General features: G+C 44.5%; 1 protein-coding gene across 3 annotated transcripts in view; it reads left to right on the plus strand.

Moving 5' to 3' along the window:
• The window catches only part of Adarb1 (adenosine deaminase RNA specific B1), a 139,641-nt gene that overhangs the window by 35,186 nt on the left and 86,731 nt on the right, over positions 1-17,724 (plus strand). Inside the window, exon 1 of one of the 3 annotated variants that reach the window (XM_008840432.3) lies at positions 4,692-4,739. The exons of 1 other annotated variant lie outside the window; for it this stretch is intronic. The gene's annotated coding sequence lies outside the window, so the exon portion shown is untranslated. Of the gene's footprint in view, positions 1-4,691; positions 4,740-7,466; positions 7,538-17,724 lie in introns of those variants that run through there. One more of the 3 variants, XM_008840431.3, reaches the window with a different exon arrangement.

Here is a 17,724-nt window from a genome sequence, read left to right on the forward strand (position 1 = left end):
ATAAGCCATTAGGTCTGTGCATTTAACAGAATAATAGTAGGTTCTTCCCTAGGGCCTATGACCTGTCTAGACAAGGTTCTTGACAGGTAAAATACCAGGTATGGGTTCCATCTTGGGTAGTAGACCTTAAATCCATTCACAAAGTGTCTAGTTAGTCCCATGACACTCATGCCGCTATTGCATGGTTTGTCTTGCCAGGACAGTCATTATTGTAGCTAGCAGAGCTCAAAGCTGGGTAAGGTTGATGATTACTTTTCTCCTCTCGTAGCATGTATAGAACCTTCTAGCACTGTGAAAACTAACTTGCCAGTAAAGATAAGTTTCAAGGTCAGAACCAGCTTGATTTTCCCGTGTTCTGTGACTGACGTATGTGGTATCTTTAGCAATAGTGTTTTAATATTATGTTCTGGAGGGTAACCAAGAGCAGTGGTAATAGCCTGTAATGTTGGGGGTCTGTGGGACATCACTGGCTAGCAACTGTAAAAGAGGCAACTGGGTGTTTTTATTTCTTAGCTTGTGGTATCTACTAGGGGCATTGTTGCTCCGTTATAGGGTAACTCTGTTCATTTAAACTCTTTTTATATATGTTCATGTGCATATTTTAGGAAGATATCCAGTTCTAAGTCAATATTAATTCATTTTGAGACAAGGTCTCATACTCTGTAGCCAAGGATGCCTGTAAACTCCTGACCCTTCTGCCTCTATCTCCCGAGTGCTAGGGTTATGGGTATGCACCATTATGCTCTGTTCATGTGGTACTGGGGACTGAACTTAAGGCCTCATGCATCCTACCAACTTAGTTGCTTCCCCTGCCTCTAAGTCAATTTTTAAACTTAGTGTAATACCAGTACAGATACGAGAGCAGCAAGTCGGATTGGGGTAGGGAGGTGTGTAGACAGTTGACTCTAAAATTGGATAGGAAACTAAAAAGCATGAACACCTAAAAACCTCAGAGAAGAAAAGGGGCTGAGAAGAGGTGAGAGCCCTACAACTGTCACCACACACCAGCAACTTCTGTAGAGTAGACCACCATGCGCTGTGTGACAGCAACAAGTCTATCCAGCAGTGGCTCTGGAGGGACACTGGCCTAGTGCCACCATTACCATCCTCAGTTGTACAGTAAACCCTGAACAAATGCACCATGGTAAAAATCACCTAATGACACATTTATGAGAATGTGTCTCGTTAGGAGGAGCACAACAGAAGTGTTTCATGGTGCATGCGCGGACAGATGAATGAAACAGGATGGCCAGTCAGAAGCCCCATGTAGGTGAAAATCTAGTGGATAAAAAAGAAATGCCTCAAATGCTGGGCCAAGCATAGACTTCAATTAATACTGTTGGCACAATCATACTTCACAGATTCATTCTTTATACAGAGCGCCTGAAGAAACTCTAAATTGTTTTAGGGGACTAAGTATAAAAATATGAAACCATCCAGTGTTAGATGAAACATGGGGAAATTAAAAAAAACTTTCAAAATGTATAACTCAAAATTTAGGTTCAACAAAATGAAAGATGGATGAAGTTGAGTACATTAAAAATGTTGCAGCAAAAACTTCGGCTTGTTTTTTTTTAAATTGAAGGAAGGGGTGAAGACTCAAATCCTACAGGAAAATAGACGCGATCAGACTGCACAGAAGAAACAGTATAGACACGAGCACACTGTGATGGTCGTCTTCGCCGCTAGCTTGGCTAGAAGTCACACCTCTCAGAAGTGTCTGGGAAGAAGGAAGCCAACTGAGCACCAGCGTCTATTGTTTGTCTGCTTCCTGACTGCTGACCATGTGACCAGCAGCCTCCTGGTGCTGCTGCTGCTACAGCTGGAACCACTCTCGCCACCTCGACTTGAGGGACCACATCCTCACATTATGAGCCCAAAATAAACCCTTCCTTCCTTAAGTTGCTTTTGTCAGGTGTTTTGTCACAGCAAAGAGAAAAGTAGCTAATGCACTCACATATAAAAATGCTCATTGACCTCCCTGGGGTGCCAGTCCCCACACATTAGGTTGAGAAGTGTCTGAAGTGTGTACTTTGCAGATTCACCCATAAAGGCACTGTCAGTGATGGAGATGCTTCACCAAAATGATGTGTAAATGAACGGGAAGGGGCAGGTACCTTTCTGGTTGAAAGAAAGCATGGAAGTTCATAAAGGTTAACTTCTGAGTTATTGTGAATATGCTTTGAAATGGACTCCATAACCAGAGCAACAGTAACTGCAACCTTAGACTTCTTAGCATGTAGAAGCCAATTGTGTGAATAGTGGGTATTTGAGGACCAAATTCTCATCTGGCACCACCACGCTCTCACACACTGAAGCCCCCTCACCTTCCTTGCCCACTGCCCACTCTGCCCTGGCTGGCTCTGGGTTGTTTCTCCTTTGCCCCAAACCCCATGCCTTGCCCCCAGACTGGGAGTTAAGATTCAGTTTTCACCTGCTGCTTTTCCTTAGGATAGCTCTGTCATTATGGGCTTTGCAGTCTACCCAGCTTAGGTGTAGAATCAGTCAGAAGGGCAGCAGTGCATCTGGGAAGCCCAGGTAGTTGTGGTCCCAGCTAAGCCATCACAAGTTGGGTGACCTGTATGTATGGCTTGCAAACACCCCAGGGAAGTAGGCATTGCTCAGGTTGTGCGCTTGTTTGAACAAGAGCAAAAAGGCTGAGTCATTTGCTGAAGACTACACAGCTCTTACTGCAGAACCCATGTGTTTTGGTGTTGGAGTGCATGTCTGAATCACTTGTCTACACTGCCGTGCCTTGGTGTGACCACATACATGTGTGCTCATATCTCCCGGACACTGCTAATTTGCCATGAACTCTTTCATTTAATGTGTCATAAGCAGTTTCCTGCTTTTCAATCTGCTTTTCTTTTTCTTTCTTCCGTCTCCCTTCCCTCCCCTACTTGGACCCTTCAACCCCAAGAGTCTCCCCTGTCCCTTCACACTGTGTGTATTGTTACCCTCTCCTCACTTCCTTGAATCCTTTCTTTTTCATTGTCCTACTTTCTTTTATATGGTCCCCTTTCTGGTTTTACAGCCTTACACACACATACACACACACACCCTTAGGGTCCGCATATGAAAGAACACCTGTGGCATTTGTTTTTCTGAGTATGGGTTACCTCACTTTAATACCAAGCCATTCCAGATTCCTGAATTTTTTTTTGCAGCTAAAATTCTATTGTATACATATACCATCTTTTCTTTATTCCTCTGTTGATGGACATCTAGGTTGGTTCCGTCCATAACTTAGCTGTTGTGAATAGTGCTGCAGTAAACATCCAACATACAGATACCTCTGTAATATGTTGGCTGGGAGTTCCTTTGGGAAAACACCCAGTAGTAGTATAGCTGCCTCATATGATATGTCACCATTTTTTTCTATTTGTAGTTTTTTGAGAACACTCCATGCTGATTTCCATCATGGCTGCAGTAGTTTATATTTCCACCAGCAGTAAATAAGGCTTCCTCTTTCCTTACATCCTCTCCAGCATTTGTTGTCATTTGTGCAAACTGCTTTTTTGTTCCCGGAGGTTATTAGCCCTGTAGTAGTCGAGACTGTGCCTTTTCCCTCCCCCACTTTTTATCTTTTTAGAGACAAGGTCTTTTTTTCAAATTTATTATTTTATGTCTATGAGCATATTGCCTGCATGTGTGTAGGTGCACCCTTGTCGTGCAATGCCCACAGAGGTCAGAAGAGGGTGTCATATTCCCTGGAACTGGAGTTACAGATGGTTGTTAAGCCACCATGTGGGTGCTGGGAACCAAACCCGGCCCTCTGCCAGAGCAGCCAGTGCCTGTCATTGCTGAGCCATTTCTCCAGCCACCTTAGAGACAAGGTCTTACTCTGAATCTCACGCTTACCTGGAACACACTATGTAGTCCAGGCTAACCTCAAACTTCAGTGATTCCTCTGCCTCCTGAGTTCTGGGATTACAGACGTACACCACCACACCTGTCTGCAGTACTCACCTTTGTTGTCTACCCACGCTGGTCTGTGGCTCACAATCTGGTGCTTCACCCTCTTTCTGGCTCCTATGGATGGAGACTTTGGGTGTGGCCCGCCCTCCTGGCAGGAAGGCACACGCAGTTTTTGAGCTGTTGGTGTACTTTGGTTTTCCGGGTTTGGGATTAAGACCACTGTTCATCATACTTCCTGACTGATTAGGTTGTAGTTAATAGAACAACAACCTCACACTGGGTTTAATACAAAACAGCCCATTTGCTCTTGACATTTTTCTTTGGCATTCTACCATAGACATTTCCATAGATGTTACAGTCTCAGCTGCACTGTGGAGGTTGCCTCCCTCCTTCCCTGTCTTCATAGGCATTCAGCAGAAAGCCCTTTTCCAGTCAGAGGTCCATATGAACATGTCTGTACCCCCATACCCTACCTCAGAAAGCTGGAACTTCCTTTATTTTAAGCCTTAAAGTTCTGCTCTGTGAGCTAGTATGGAAAAGAAAAGCTCAAAGTAGTTTGTTTTTCAGTTGTGTTCACTTGCTTTTTAAAGTTTGAAAAAAAAAGTGCAGTTCTTTCCTCTGCAGTGTTCTTCCTGGCTAAGGCAGCTGGACTGACAGGCTGGCGTCAGCTAAAAGGCAGTTTGACTGGCCAGCGGCTCAGAAAACAAGCCTGAAGACGGCACTGCCTCTTCTATGACGGAGTTCTGGTTCCTTGTTTCCAGCTAGCTTGGAAAGTGGCTGGCATCTAGGCAGAGCAGTGTTGTTTTCCAGGCCACAGGCAGGTAAGAGAGGGTTGGGTGCACTGCCTATAAGGACCTGCTGGTGACAGCCGCAGCCACCGGCAGAATTTGCACAATCTCTCTTGTTTATTTACTTTCTTCCTTGGGAGCTGAACCAAATAGCTGCTACTGACAGGAAACTTCTAATTCCTAGGGGATTAAACTCCTGAAGGTAGCATTTTGAGGAAGAATCCTAACTTACTTAAACATATACCAATTCTTTTGGCTCTAATGTTCTAAAAACTGTAGACATTTAGTGTTGCTAGTCACCGTTGCTGTCAAGATTAATTTTATCTTGACTATTCATTGTTTTATTTATTTATTTAGCTCTTCTTCAAGAGAACAATAGTAAATCAAATCTCATAGACAGTGTTGTGAAAATAAAGACTCCCGCTGCTTTCTGGAAGCACCCAGTGCCTGTCTCAGTCCTTGCAGGTCCATTCAGTGTCTGCCCCCCCCCAACATGTGTCCCCTCTACAAATGTCCCGAGTATGTGCTCTCTGAGCATGTGTGTTCCACAAGTGTGTCAACCCAGCCCTGTGTCATATGCCTCATAAGAGATGATGATGACACTGTGTCTGAGGCTTCTTCCTGTTCTTGTTCTCTCTTCTTCCACCTTATCAGTGATGACATGGAACAATTACAGACTTACCTTCATTATTGGAAAACATTGCCCACACAGGAAAGTACCAGAAAGTGCCAGGGCTTTAGCTTGCAGTTTAGTGAAATGTGGGAAAGCAAACTTGTGACCTCCACTCAGGCCAAGTCCTGACCCTAAAGCCTCCCTCAGATTGGTGCTGGCCCTGCCAGGGCACACCAGACCTAGCCCTTGGCCTATAGCTGTGCCTAACTCTGTGTGTGTGTGTGTGTGTGTGTGTGTGTGTGTGTGTGTGTGTGTGTGTATGGAAGCCAGAAATCAACATCAAGTGTCTTCCTCAATCACTCTCCACCTTACTTTTTGAGACAGGGTCTCTCATTGAATCTGGAGCATGACTCTTTGGTTAGATTGGCCCTAGGGATCCTCCTGTTTCCATGTCCCCAGTCCTGACATTGCAGGGGATGCTGTGCCTGGCTCCTTATGTAGGTTCTTGGCCAGGCTTAAACTCAAGTCCTCATGCTTGTGCAATAAGCACTTTACCAAGTAAGCCGTCTCCCTAACCCTGTTCCTATGTTTTTAACTTTTCAGTAATATTTATTTTTAAAGCAGTTTTAGATTTGCAAAAAGAATTAGATTGTATAGAGAATGTCTATATTCGTTACTTTTCTTGTTGCTATTATCAACAGCCATAGCAACTTGAAGAAGGGAGAGAGAGTTGGGGCTGGAGAGATGGCATAGTGGTTAGAGCACTGGCTGCTCTTGCAGAGGACCTGGAGTTCAATTCTCAGCACCCACATAGCATCTAAAAATTGTAACTACAGTTTCAGGGAATCTGATGCCCTGTCTTGTCTCTGTGGGCATTGCATGACACATATGCACTTACATACATATGGGCAAAACACTCAACACATAAAATTAAAATAGATAAATCAAAAACTTTTAAAAAGAAGGTAGAGTTTATTTTGGTTTATGGTTTTAGAGGACACAATCCATCATGGGGGGAATGGGTGATAGCTGGTCATATTGCATCTACAGTTAGGAATTAGAGAGTTGACAGGAATGGGGATGGACTATAAAACCTCAAGGCCAGCCCCTAGTGACCCACTCCTCCAGTGAGGCTCTACCTCGTAAAGATTCCACAACCTTCCCAGACAGTGCTGCCAGCTAGGGATCAAGTGTTCAAACACAGGTGCCTAAACAGGCCATCTCCTGTTCAAACACAACAGACCCCATCTACCCTCTGTACCTAACAGATGCACAGTCTACTCCACTGTCTGCACCTCCACCAGAGGGTGCACATATGTCATGTTGTGATATATTATTATATAATAATCATATATAATCATATCCATCTAGTCTGTCTGCACAGCTCCCCCCCACCACTTCCTGGCTCATTACTTTCTCCTCATTGCAGGCATCAGAAACTAGTTTCTCTTCTCGAAGGCACGTCATTAGACTCATCTTCCCTGGTCTTCAGTGGCCATAGAGAAATTCTTGGATGTACTCTTGTCCTGTTGTAGGTCATGAGGCAGAAGAGTCCTAACCCATCCTCTGAAGTAAAGAAGACTCAAGCTCTGGAGCAGAGGGCCTTGTGGGTTCTTACTAGGCTACTAGATGTCATGCCTATGCAGGGAAGACTCCAAAACCTAAAGGATAGGGTTGGGAGTATGTGGAGGTTCCCTGAGTGTGATGTTTGGAGAGAGCTTAGGAGCTCCAGGGTAGCCTTTCTTACACATTCTCTCCACCCAAATTCTCTTAATAAGCCAGTCATGTAATTAAGTGTTCTGTGTTCTGTGGGCATCTCAAGCACATGGTCACACACAAGGAGGTGGTCTTGGGAAGCTGGGTAAACCAACCTGGAAACTAGGTCTGGCTTCTAAGAGGGGTTGTCTTGAAAACTGAGCCTGTAACCTATGGAACCTGATCTGTCACGTAGATTGTTAGACCTGAAAACCAAACAAGCAGGCATGGCTGGTGCAGATTTGATTACTTGCTGGTGGGGACATCTCCCTACACTGTGGTGTCTATCAGAAGCATGTTATGAGACCATAATGGGGAATCTGAATCAAAACTTGTTTTTTTTCCTATAGTTTGTCACAGTTGATGAACTGCACTGACAGACCATCACCGCTCCTGTTCTGCACTTTATAGCAGGGTCCCTTGTGCTGGACGTTCTTTGGGCTGGCTGGATGAATGCATGCTGGTATGTGTCCATATTTATTGTGTCACAGGGAGTAGTGACACAATAAAAACCCTGTGTGCACCACCTGTTTTTTAACTTTGTGTCTATTTCTTCTGCTCAGTACCGTGTGGGAGGCACACCTGTCTGCCTGCCTGTGGAGCAGCTCATCCATACTGCCCCTGTTGTGGGAGTCTTGTTGGCCATGGCCTCGTTCATTCATCCTGCTGGGGCTGGATGCTTAGTTAGCAGCTGGGGCAATTAAGAGCCAAGCTGCTTCAGCTTTGTTGCAGAACGCAGGTGCCACTGTGAGGCGCACACATCTCAGAGCAAGTGGATAAGGCCAAGATGGCCACTGTGGGTGCTCCACCTCCCACTCTCACCAACCCCCACTGGGCACCAGTTGTGTGGGGAATTTCTGTCTTTGACCTTCTTTATAGGAGTGTGTAGTGTTGCTTTCATTTTCCTGATGCTCCTGAGATGGAGCTATCCCTTTGTATAGTTAGTGGTCATTTAGACTTCTGATTAAAGTGCCCAGCTATATTAGCTCCATCACTAGGACTGGGGACAAGGGAAGCATCTCCTCCACATTTGGTGTCATACATGTCTTTTCTTTAAGAAAATATCCTTCATAAAAATGACAGAAATTGCTTGATCATTTCTGAGTTCTGTCTTCAGTGTCTTTCCTGGAGTTGCCTGTCATGTTTCATTGACAAAAGGCACAGCTACTTCATATGTGTAGCAAGTTAGTGATGCACACAAGGCCTAACACAAATTCTCTGTCACAAGGACTCTTTGTAGCCCTCCTTGCCTCTTAACTCCTTGGCCTTTCTGGGTTGGGGAAGCCTTGGGGCTGGAGCGAGCCTCACCCTTGGGGGCTCATCTCTGTACAGAATTGTAGTGCAAGACCCTGATTCTGTTCTGTACCATCAGGTGAAAAGAAAGCAGGAATGGACATGGATCACCATATTTCTCTTGGTCCACCTGTCCTTGTATGAGGAGCCAGCAGCCTGTGCAGACCTCTGCTCTGACTTCCAGTTTGGGTGGTACAAAATAGGTGACTGTGATACGCTCTTTGAACATTTTTGAGATCGAAAAGGCCTATGATTAATAATTACTCCAACATGGCATGTATGACCCAGGAAATCCTGGGCAGATGGGGTCTAGATCCTAGTTATTGATCATAAAGGCTCAGAGGGTCATCAGGAGGATGATGGACACGTGAGTTGGGCTTTATGTGCCTGGATACTGCAGCCCAGGGGGTCCATGTGCAGCCCTGTGGCTGTGGGAAGAAGGCTGCAGTTGGAGGCAGAGTGCCCATGTTTCACACATTGGATGAACTGTGCTTAGGAACCTACCTTATTTGATTGAATGCCTTATGTAGGGTTATTTGGGGATAAAATATGTAGTGAATTTTAAAATACTCTGTAAAATGTTAATTTTCACCTTCATCCATAACTTTGCTTTCAAAAAGATGCTAAAAGGAAGTGTCTACAGAACTTCTTGGGAACGACTAGCAGGTTGCCTTACAGCTGAGCCTAACAGAAGCTCTGGGCTTGAGTGGGCCATGCTGCTATGCCTGTTGTCCCTGGGGATCCCTAATATGTATTCCTGTTTAAGTAGCTCTCATGCAGAGCTAGACCACCCTCCTGACCCCAGATTGGCTATTGCTAATATTTCTCAGTCCAGTAGCAAGTCACAGTTGGCTTCTCTTTTGTAAGCAATCTCCTGTCATACGTGCCATGTAGGTTAACAGTTGATTGAAGGTATTTCTTAGCACTTGCTAAAGCAATTCCTTGATAAATTGAAGAACACTATGTGATTGGTACCCTGACCACCCTAAATAAAAACAACTTACCGTGAATACTCTGGTAGTAGGGGACTGGAGACACATGGAGTTTTTCTTAAGTCCTACCCTTAAACATTCTGGTAAGGCTGAGTGATACCAGAAAGCAGGCATCCTACCCCAGCTGTGCCAGAAACAGAATGTGTGTCTCACCACCCACACTGCTGTGCTCATGAATATACTACAGAGCCATTGCCACTCTTTTCCACAGAGACCAAATTGTCATGGATAAAGCCCTTGCCACTCTAATTCGGCAGTGGAGCAGTAGAACAGTGCCATGGTCAAGGCAGGCTCTGTGTTCAGTCTTCACAGAAGGTGCAGCTTGGGCTCAGCACAGGTTTTAAGACTTAGTTATACTAAAATGGTAAAGCCTCACCCAACTGGTTGATCAGGAGTGTATATAGGCCCTGTGCTTGGCTCAGTAAGTCTCTTGTTATTAGTAGTGTTGTAGTTTTCATTTCTCCAGGGGTAGCTGGCATTTGTTGAGCACTTGGTCTCAGTAGGGCTGTGCAGAGCTCTATATGGGGCATCCACCCACTCTGTAGCTCTTGTGATAGGTATGGCTGCTAATTTCTCCCACAGGAGGAAGGCTCCTGTGGGTTAAATGTGGTTCAAAGGTCAGCAGGCCCAGGAACTGGGTTCTCAAACAGGCCAGCTCCCAGTACTGTTTATACCCTGGGCATGAGGGTTATACTGCCCTGTGCAGAGACTGTTGTGCTTGCTATTGGGAAGAGTGGGTCAGCAAGCTTTTATTCAGATCAACAGAGACAAAAAGCAGTGTGCTTTTCTAGGGACACATTTCCCAAGCTTACTTATCTCCTCACAAGCTAGCTCTGTGGACCCCTTGCCTTATAAAGGCCCAGGAAAGCTTAGGATGACCAAAAGTCTGGTGGCAGACTGTGTTGTGTCACGTTTCCTGGGGAGATGTGAACAAACATCTATTCACTGCAGATAGGGCACTGATGACACACCAAAGAAATGATTCCAAGCAAGTGTAGCTTGGTGAATGAGTGAGTTCACTGAGGTTATTCACAGGAGCATGGATAAAGGGTTTTGTTTTTTGTTTTTAAAGGAGCATGGGTGACCCAAAGGCAGCTGTATCACCAAAAAGCCCACTCCAGACACAGTTTTAAGTGACTACTCACAAAAGCTTCATTCCTAGAGCTCAGTGGGCAACTTGTAGGTAGCTCCAATGGAAACTGTCATAGTCAGTTGACAGCTTGACATACTTGAGAGGAGAGAGCCTCAACTAAGGAATTGTCTCTATCAAATTGGTCTGTGGGCATGTCTGTCAGGAATTTTCTTAATTGCTAATTGTAACTCAGCCCTACATCCATCTCTAGGCAGACAGGCAGGCCTGGGATGTATAAGAAAGATCAGCAATCTGGACAAGGCCATGAGGAGCGTCCTGCTATGGCCACTGCCTCAGTTCCTGCCCCCAGGTTTCTGTCTTGGCTTCCCTCGGTGATGGACTGTAACCTGTATGGTGGAATAAACCATTTCCTCCGAAGTTCCTTTTTGTGGTGCTGTGTATAAGCAAACTAGAACAGAAGTCTTTCCCCCAGTAGTAGTTTACTGCTTATATAACATTGTGGACAGGCCTTGTGAATCTTGTAAATTTCTGAGCTTTCTGAGCCTTGTAAATTTACATGTGTTCCTGAGTCTTATGAGCCTCCCTCCTTCCTCCAGGTAATGTTTTGATTGGGAGGACATAGCTACACAGCAGGGTGTTCGATCTAGTCTGTACAGACAAGTGATTTTGGGGCATCTGATCTCATCTCTTGGTGTCAGAGGCAAGGGACCTACATCAGACTGAGTGAAGAGCTAAGGGCTTGTCCTGTGTTTAAGCTCCCTGGTTCTTGGGACCAGCAGTATCCTGGCTTCCTTTTGGCAGTAGGTGGCCATGGTAATTGGCATTATTGTGCTGCCTCTGGTTCACCCAACTCATCTCCAAGAGAGCCTGGAATAAAAATCTAGTTAGAGATAAACATTTGATGGTCAAGCTGCCTCATGACCTCAGACCATCCATCAAGCTCCTGACTTTATGCAGATGTACATCTTTTCCTGTTCTGCACCTTTGGGTTTGAATTTTATGTTTGCTGTGTGAATTTAATTGTTGGGATGTCTTAAAATTTGTACCAGTTATATGCCAAGAATTCCTAAAGAAGTTGTTTGCTTTTTCACTTTCATCTGTAATATTAAAGGGATCTTCATCTGCTCTAAAGTCTAGCAGTGTGGTCCTGCTGTTCTGCTCTCTTGCATGTGGTTGTATAGTTAAGAGTCTAAGCACCTCTGCCAAATTAAATACTAGGGACACCTACTTACCTTTTAAGGGGATTTTGTTGTTTTTCTCTTTTAAATTTTTTTATAATTATTTTTATTCTATGTGCATGAGTGCATTGCCTGCATGTATGTGAGTGCACCCATGTCATGCAGTGCCCGCAGAGGGCAGAAGAGGGCATCAAATTACCCTGGAACTGGAGTTACAGACAGTTGTTAACCGCCATGTGGGTGCTAGGAATTGAACTTGGGTCCTCTGCAAGAGCAGCCAGTACTCTTAACTGCTGAGCCAGCTCTCCAGCCCCATTTGTTACTTTTTTCAAAGGTGAAGAAATACTTATATATTAGCAGATTTCATCTTTATCACCCTCTTTACCTATTGTAGAGTGATAGACTTATCAGATTAACTGTTCCTGCCCTGCTTATAAGAGGCCATCCCTATTAGGCCTATTTGGTTCCTCAGAGAGGAGAGGAGAGGGTCATTGGACTCTCACCTGAGCTTCCAGCCACTCCTCCCAGCTGTTTGTTTGTGATTCTGCCCCAATTGCAGAATCACAAACCTGGCCTGGGGTGGGGTTGGTCCTCAGAAGGTGCTAGAGTCTGGGGAAGGTTAACAAAAGGAGACTCCCATGTAAGTAGCTTTGGGGAAGCCATCATCCATGCTGGAATTCAGTAAGGCAGCTTTGGGGTCACCTATGCTCCTCTGAGCAACCTTTCATCCATATTCTATAAGTAAGCCCAGTAAATTCATTGGTTACCAGGGTTGAACTTTGGTGAAATCGTACTTTGGTTGGTCGTTAGGACATTATAAGGAAGAAGATGTTGCTTACATCTCCCCAGGGAAGGAATATTTGCAACAGAACTAGATATGCATTTTTAATGTGTAGAAACAAAGTCCTTGTATGAGGTTGGGTCATGCAGGGGCAAAAAGATGTAGGGATGCCAGTCAGAACACCATTCACTGGCTTGAGTGGCTTAGCAGGTGCCTCACCTGCCTAGCAGGAATGGGGCTCTGGGTTCCATACCCAGCACCACACACACTCAGAAATGTCATCCATTGCATCTCTCTCAGTCCCCAAGAGGAAAGTCCTCAGGTTTCAATCACAGAAATTACTGTTTATTTGAGCTTGTTTTATCCTGTTAGTACCTCTCTCAGCTCATTTGTTCTTTACCTAGAGTCCTAAGATGCTGGACATTCATGATCACAAAGGATGACCTGAAGCAGCTGCTCCAGGCTCGTTGTCTTATATCAGTAAGAGTCAAAGACATGGACTCTCTCCAGTGTATGCAAAGTAGAAACATCTTTATTAAGATTTACAGAAAGTGAGATATTGAGGAAAAGTTAGAAATTAAAGAAAAATAAGACAACCGCTTTGAGTGTGAGGAGTTTGCGCTGTTGAACTTCCTGTCTATGGGGCTTATGGGGCTGTGGCAGAAACTGATAAAGACTGAAGTATTGATAGGAGATGACAGGCTCACGCAGTCTGTGCTTGTCCCCCTGGCCCAACAAGGGTGATGATCATGGACCATTCATGTGCTCCCCACCCAGTTAGGGGTGGCTGAAACCCCCTCTGTCCATCTCTAACTTGTGCTGTTATTAATTGCTGACCTTGACTGTCTGCTGTAAGTCACCGGCTCATGTTGCTGCCTCCATCCTACAGGTGTCTCAGTTGCTGTTAATTATATAAGCTTTCTGTGTTCCCACACTTGCATGATCAGCCTATAGCTTTACCATAGCAGAAGGCTGATTCTGTTACAGCCATGCTGGAGCTGCAGTCTTTCTTGGTTACCTCATCTTTAGCTCTGTCTCTGGGGTGGTCTGAGGTGGTCTCCTAGGTGGAAGCCGCTTACCAGCAGCCATCCTTCCAGTTTAGTTTGCTACAATTACCTGCATTAAAAATAAAGATAAGCCCAGCATGGTGGTGCACGCCTTTAATCCCAACACTTGGCTGGCAGATCTCTGTGAGTTCCAGGCCAGCCTGGTCTTACATAGTGAATTCCAGGCCAGCTGGGGCTACAGGGAGACCCTGTCTCAAAAAGACCAAAAAAAAAAAAAAAAAAAAAAAAAAAAAAAAAAAGAAAGAAAGAAGAAGGGCAGTAGGGCCTCACCTGTATTCTTCAGTCTTTGGGGGATGGCAGGGCAGCTGGCTGCCGTCAGTGGCCCAGAGCCCCACCCTTCTCAGTCTAGGTTGGTTGCCTCTTGGGCAGCTACAAGTCTCTTGTTCATCTTCCTCAGTGCTTCTGACTCTGCCGTTTTAACTCTTGGTTTTCTTTTTACCCCAGCCTTTCTCTCACTGCAGTGTACGTGAGCAGCTTGCAGTTTTTACCATGGCTCCTTTCCCTGCTGCCTACTCCTGTAACACTGTCATCAGGATTGCAGGGTTGGTCTTGTCTGGCCAGCTGGGTAGGGCCTGCAACCTGTGTGCTCAGAGTAGCTCTGTTTCCAGGGTGTCTCCCTTTTGCTTCTACTGATAAGTCTTTAGATTAAACTTCCATTTCTGAATCTTTGTTTTAAGATTTTATTTTTCAACTCCTTTGTACCATGGGCTTTGCACCAGGGGCGTGTTCATACAGAGTTCCTTCTTCACAGGGTCCTACATTTTACCTATTTTCTTCCACAGTAAAGAACAGCTTCTTAAAGTTTCTGATTTCATATCTAGTCACTCATGAAAACTTTGTGGTCAGTGGCTGACTGTATAGATTATAACAGCTGAGAAATTTTTACTGCCTGGTGGCACAGTGCTGTTGTAACATTGCAGTATACATGTTACTGGAGTGTGTGGTGGTATGGATGTGAGCAGACCTGTTTGCCACTGTCTAAAAGTGCAGCACATAGGGTTACGGACATCATTGACTATGACTTTGGTTAATGTGTTTATTTGACTATACTTGATTGCTATTTCAGAGTATATTCTGTCGTTTGCACAAAGAACATTTACCACAAAACAGCCTGCCATGTTGCACCAGCAGTTGCCTCATCCATCCTGTGCTTTCTCTTATCTCCTGATTACATCATTTCCTCTTGTGCTTGATTTAGTCTTATTTTGTTCGCCACGTAGTCATAGCTCTAGGAGCAGTATGCTTACAACACATATACACACACCCTGTGTAACCACAGCTGTACCATCTAGATTTGTGTAGATACAGTGTTTGCATAATGATGACATCACCCAACCATGTGTCACTCACAATGTATTCCATCCTTTAGGGATGAGAGCATGTCATTCTGTGCTGTAGTGCACAGAATGTACTACAGCTATTTAACAAGACCTCTTTAATGATTTTAAAGCCTGAAGGGATACCAGCAGGTAGTAAGAGACACATTTGTTGTATGACTTTTCTTGGGGAATCTGTTTCTATTCACCCTAGGTCAATGACAGACTAAAGAAACCAGTCCATCCAAGTCTAGCTTGGTGTGCAGTGTGTGATTGGGTTGCTTACAGGAGCGTGGGTGACTAGAAAAGTGGCATCACTGAAAAGCCCACCCCAGAGTGGGTGATGACTCACAAAAGCTGCCTCATTAGACATCCCTGCGTAACTTCCAGGTAACTACACACTGGGGTCTCTTCTCCCAAGCAATTGCTGCCTGTCCATAACCTTGGGGAAGAACGGGGGTGGGGGAGGGTATGAGGGGTGTGGGGGTTCTTGTAAATTTCTTGAGCCTTCTGAGTCCTCTTTCCCCTAAGAGAGTGTTTCAATCCTGAGGAAGCAGGTGCACAATAGCATTCCAATAACAAAGGGGAAAAATTAAGTTAAAGAGGGGTCGATCCCCAGGACCCACATTTTAAAAGCCTGGTGTCAGCCCCAGAGCCCACATTAAAAAAAAAACAAACCTGGTGTGATACCTGGGACTCTCTGGCCAGCCAGGTTAGCCTAATCAGTGAGAGACCCTGGTGTCTGAGGAATAACAGGTGAGGTTTACCCCTGGCTTCTGTATAAACCCCCCGACACACACACAGAGAGGGGGAGAGAGAGACAGAGATACAGAGACAGAGACAGTTTCCCAGCTCCCGATTGCTATATAGTTTTAGATTTATATTGACAAAGTCTAAAACATTTGTAATTTGTTTCTCATCTATATTTAGGCTTTCTGGGCTTTTTCTACAGGTTTAATATAAAAATGTTACTATAAGAGAAGCAACATTTCTAGCACTATAATAATGTAAATATATTTTGACAGAGAACCAAGTAGCGTGAAGTGTAATTCTGTAGCAAAAACCCTTGCCAATCAAAGAATGTTCGCATGGAAACTCATGTCTTTGCAGGTTTCTGTGTAGCTTCTAGCCGCGCCTCTGTTGCCATGGCTTCTCCTATCTCATGCTATCTGTTTCTTGGGTTCTATTTTTATTTTGCTGGAGCACCTCCTTAGTCAGCTGCTTTGTGGAATCGTGGTCAACAGAGATCTTATTTTGTTCCTACATTTGATGGATAATCTGACTATGTCTTGAGTTCAAGGTTTGTGTCATTTTCCCTCTGAACTTAGAAAGTACTCTCTGTTATTTTCCAGAGTCTAAAGTTGTAGAGAAATTGGGTGTTAGTCATATTCTTTTGCAGGTGCTCTCCCATCCCCCCGTCTCACCCATGGACCTTCTGATTTCTCCTTACCCCCATTTCCCAGGCTGCTTCTCTTCTGGACCCCAGTGTCCATGGTTTGATCTGCCTTGGGAAGCCTCAGACTTTCTTTGGAAATAATTCTTGGGTTTCTGCATAGGAACATGAATACCACCCCATGGCTGAGTGCTTGCAAAGACCCCTTTCTTCCCTCCACAGTCTCACCCTGCACTTTGCTCTGTCAGGTCATCCTGCTTCTGTCTGCTCTATGCTGTCAATACTTCAGCAGGTTTCGTGTTTGTCACCTAGACCTTTGTCAGAGGACCCTTTCTGACATTGTGACTGTCTGTTGGGCTGAACGGGAAGGAAATAAATAGTTCATCACTTGGTTCAAAAGCCTTTTTTGATTGTTCCTGGAGCATGAGGGGTTCCAGAACACAATTCCACGTGATAGAGGCTGTTCTTCCACTCCAGTGAAAATGACTCAGTGTTGTCAAGGGACTAGGAAAAGACAAAAAGAGCAGTTCCAGGGAATTTGTCAGCAGCATATGTATAACATGGTGTACTTTTACATTTCTTATTATGTAAGCATGCTCCATAAACTTAAAAGTAGCTGGGTGATTTTGATATACTTGTCTTGATAGTCGCTGGTAGAATTTCCTATTTTCTTGGTCAGCATAATTACCCACAGATAAGATGTCACAACTTCAGCGAATGGGGAGGTTCTGTACCTCTGTCTTACAGGAAAAATGGAAGTGGCTTTCCAGACATAGAAGTGATTTATAATAATCGTGGTTAAGAAGCACTGTAAAGCTACCCATGTTAACCTGATGTGAAAATAATCACACAAAAGTAATGTTATGATCGTAAAAGCCAGGTGGTTGCAGTGTGAGCACCCAATGAACTTTGCAGCTTTGCAGCAGAGCTGTGCTAGTAATGCATTAGACTTCTATAAACTAGTAAGTTTATGTTGTATCAACTTATTTTTCCTTAAATCACTCCATAGATTGCCCTTGACTAACTTCTGTTGTATTGAGAAAAGAGAGACTGTGAAGTTTTGTTGGTTTGCACTGTAAAGAGGCTGAGTATGGGTCATATTGGATGCACTGAGGGGGCTAATTTTGTACTGCACTTCATGTCAGTGTGTAGGTCAGAGGCCATGGGCTTTTGTGGTATGGGCCCTTTTAAGTTCATTTTCTTTTTCTTGTGGACTGGGGATGAAACGTGGAGCCTTGTGAATCCTGGGCTGTGCTCTACCACTGAACTATGTTCCTATCCCTTAAGCCAAGTTTATGTCTACTAGATAAATACACCCAGGCATACAGTGCATCACTTTTTTTTTAATTAAAATTTTTTTTTTAATTTTTAAAATTTTTATTTTTAAGTGTATGCCTGTATTGCCTATATGTAGGTAAGTGCACCCGTGTCATGCAATGCCTGCGAAGGACAGAAGAGGCTGTCAGAGCCCCTGGAACTGGAGTTACAGACAGCTGTTAGCTGCCATGTGGGTGCTGGGATTTGAACTCGGGTCTTC

This window comes from Nannospalax galili, unplaced genomic scaffold, assembly GCF_000622305.1.
Source record: "Nannospalax galili isolate Female #2095 unplaced genomic scaffold, S.galili_v1.0 scaffold619, whole genome shotgun sequence".
Taxonomy (NCBI): Eukaryota; Metazoa; Chordata; class Mammalia; order Rodentia; family Spalacidae; genus Nannospalax; species Nannospalax galili.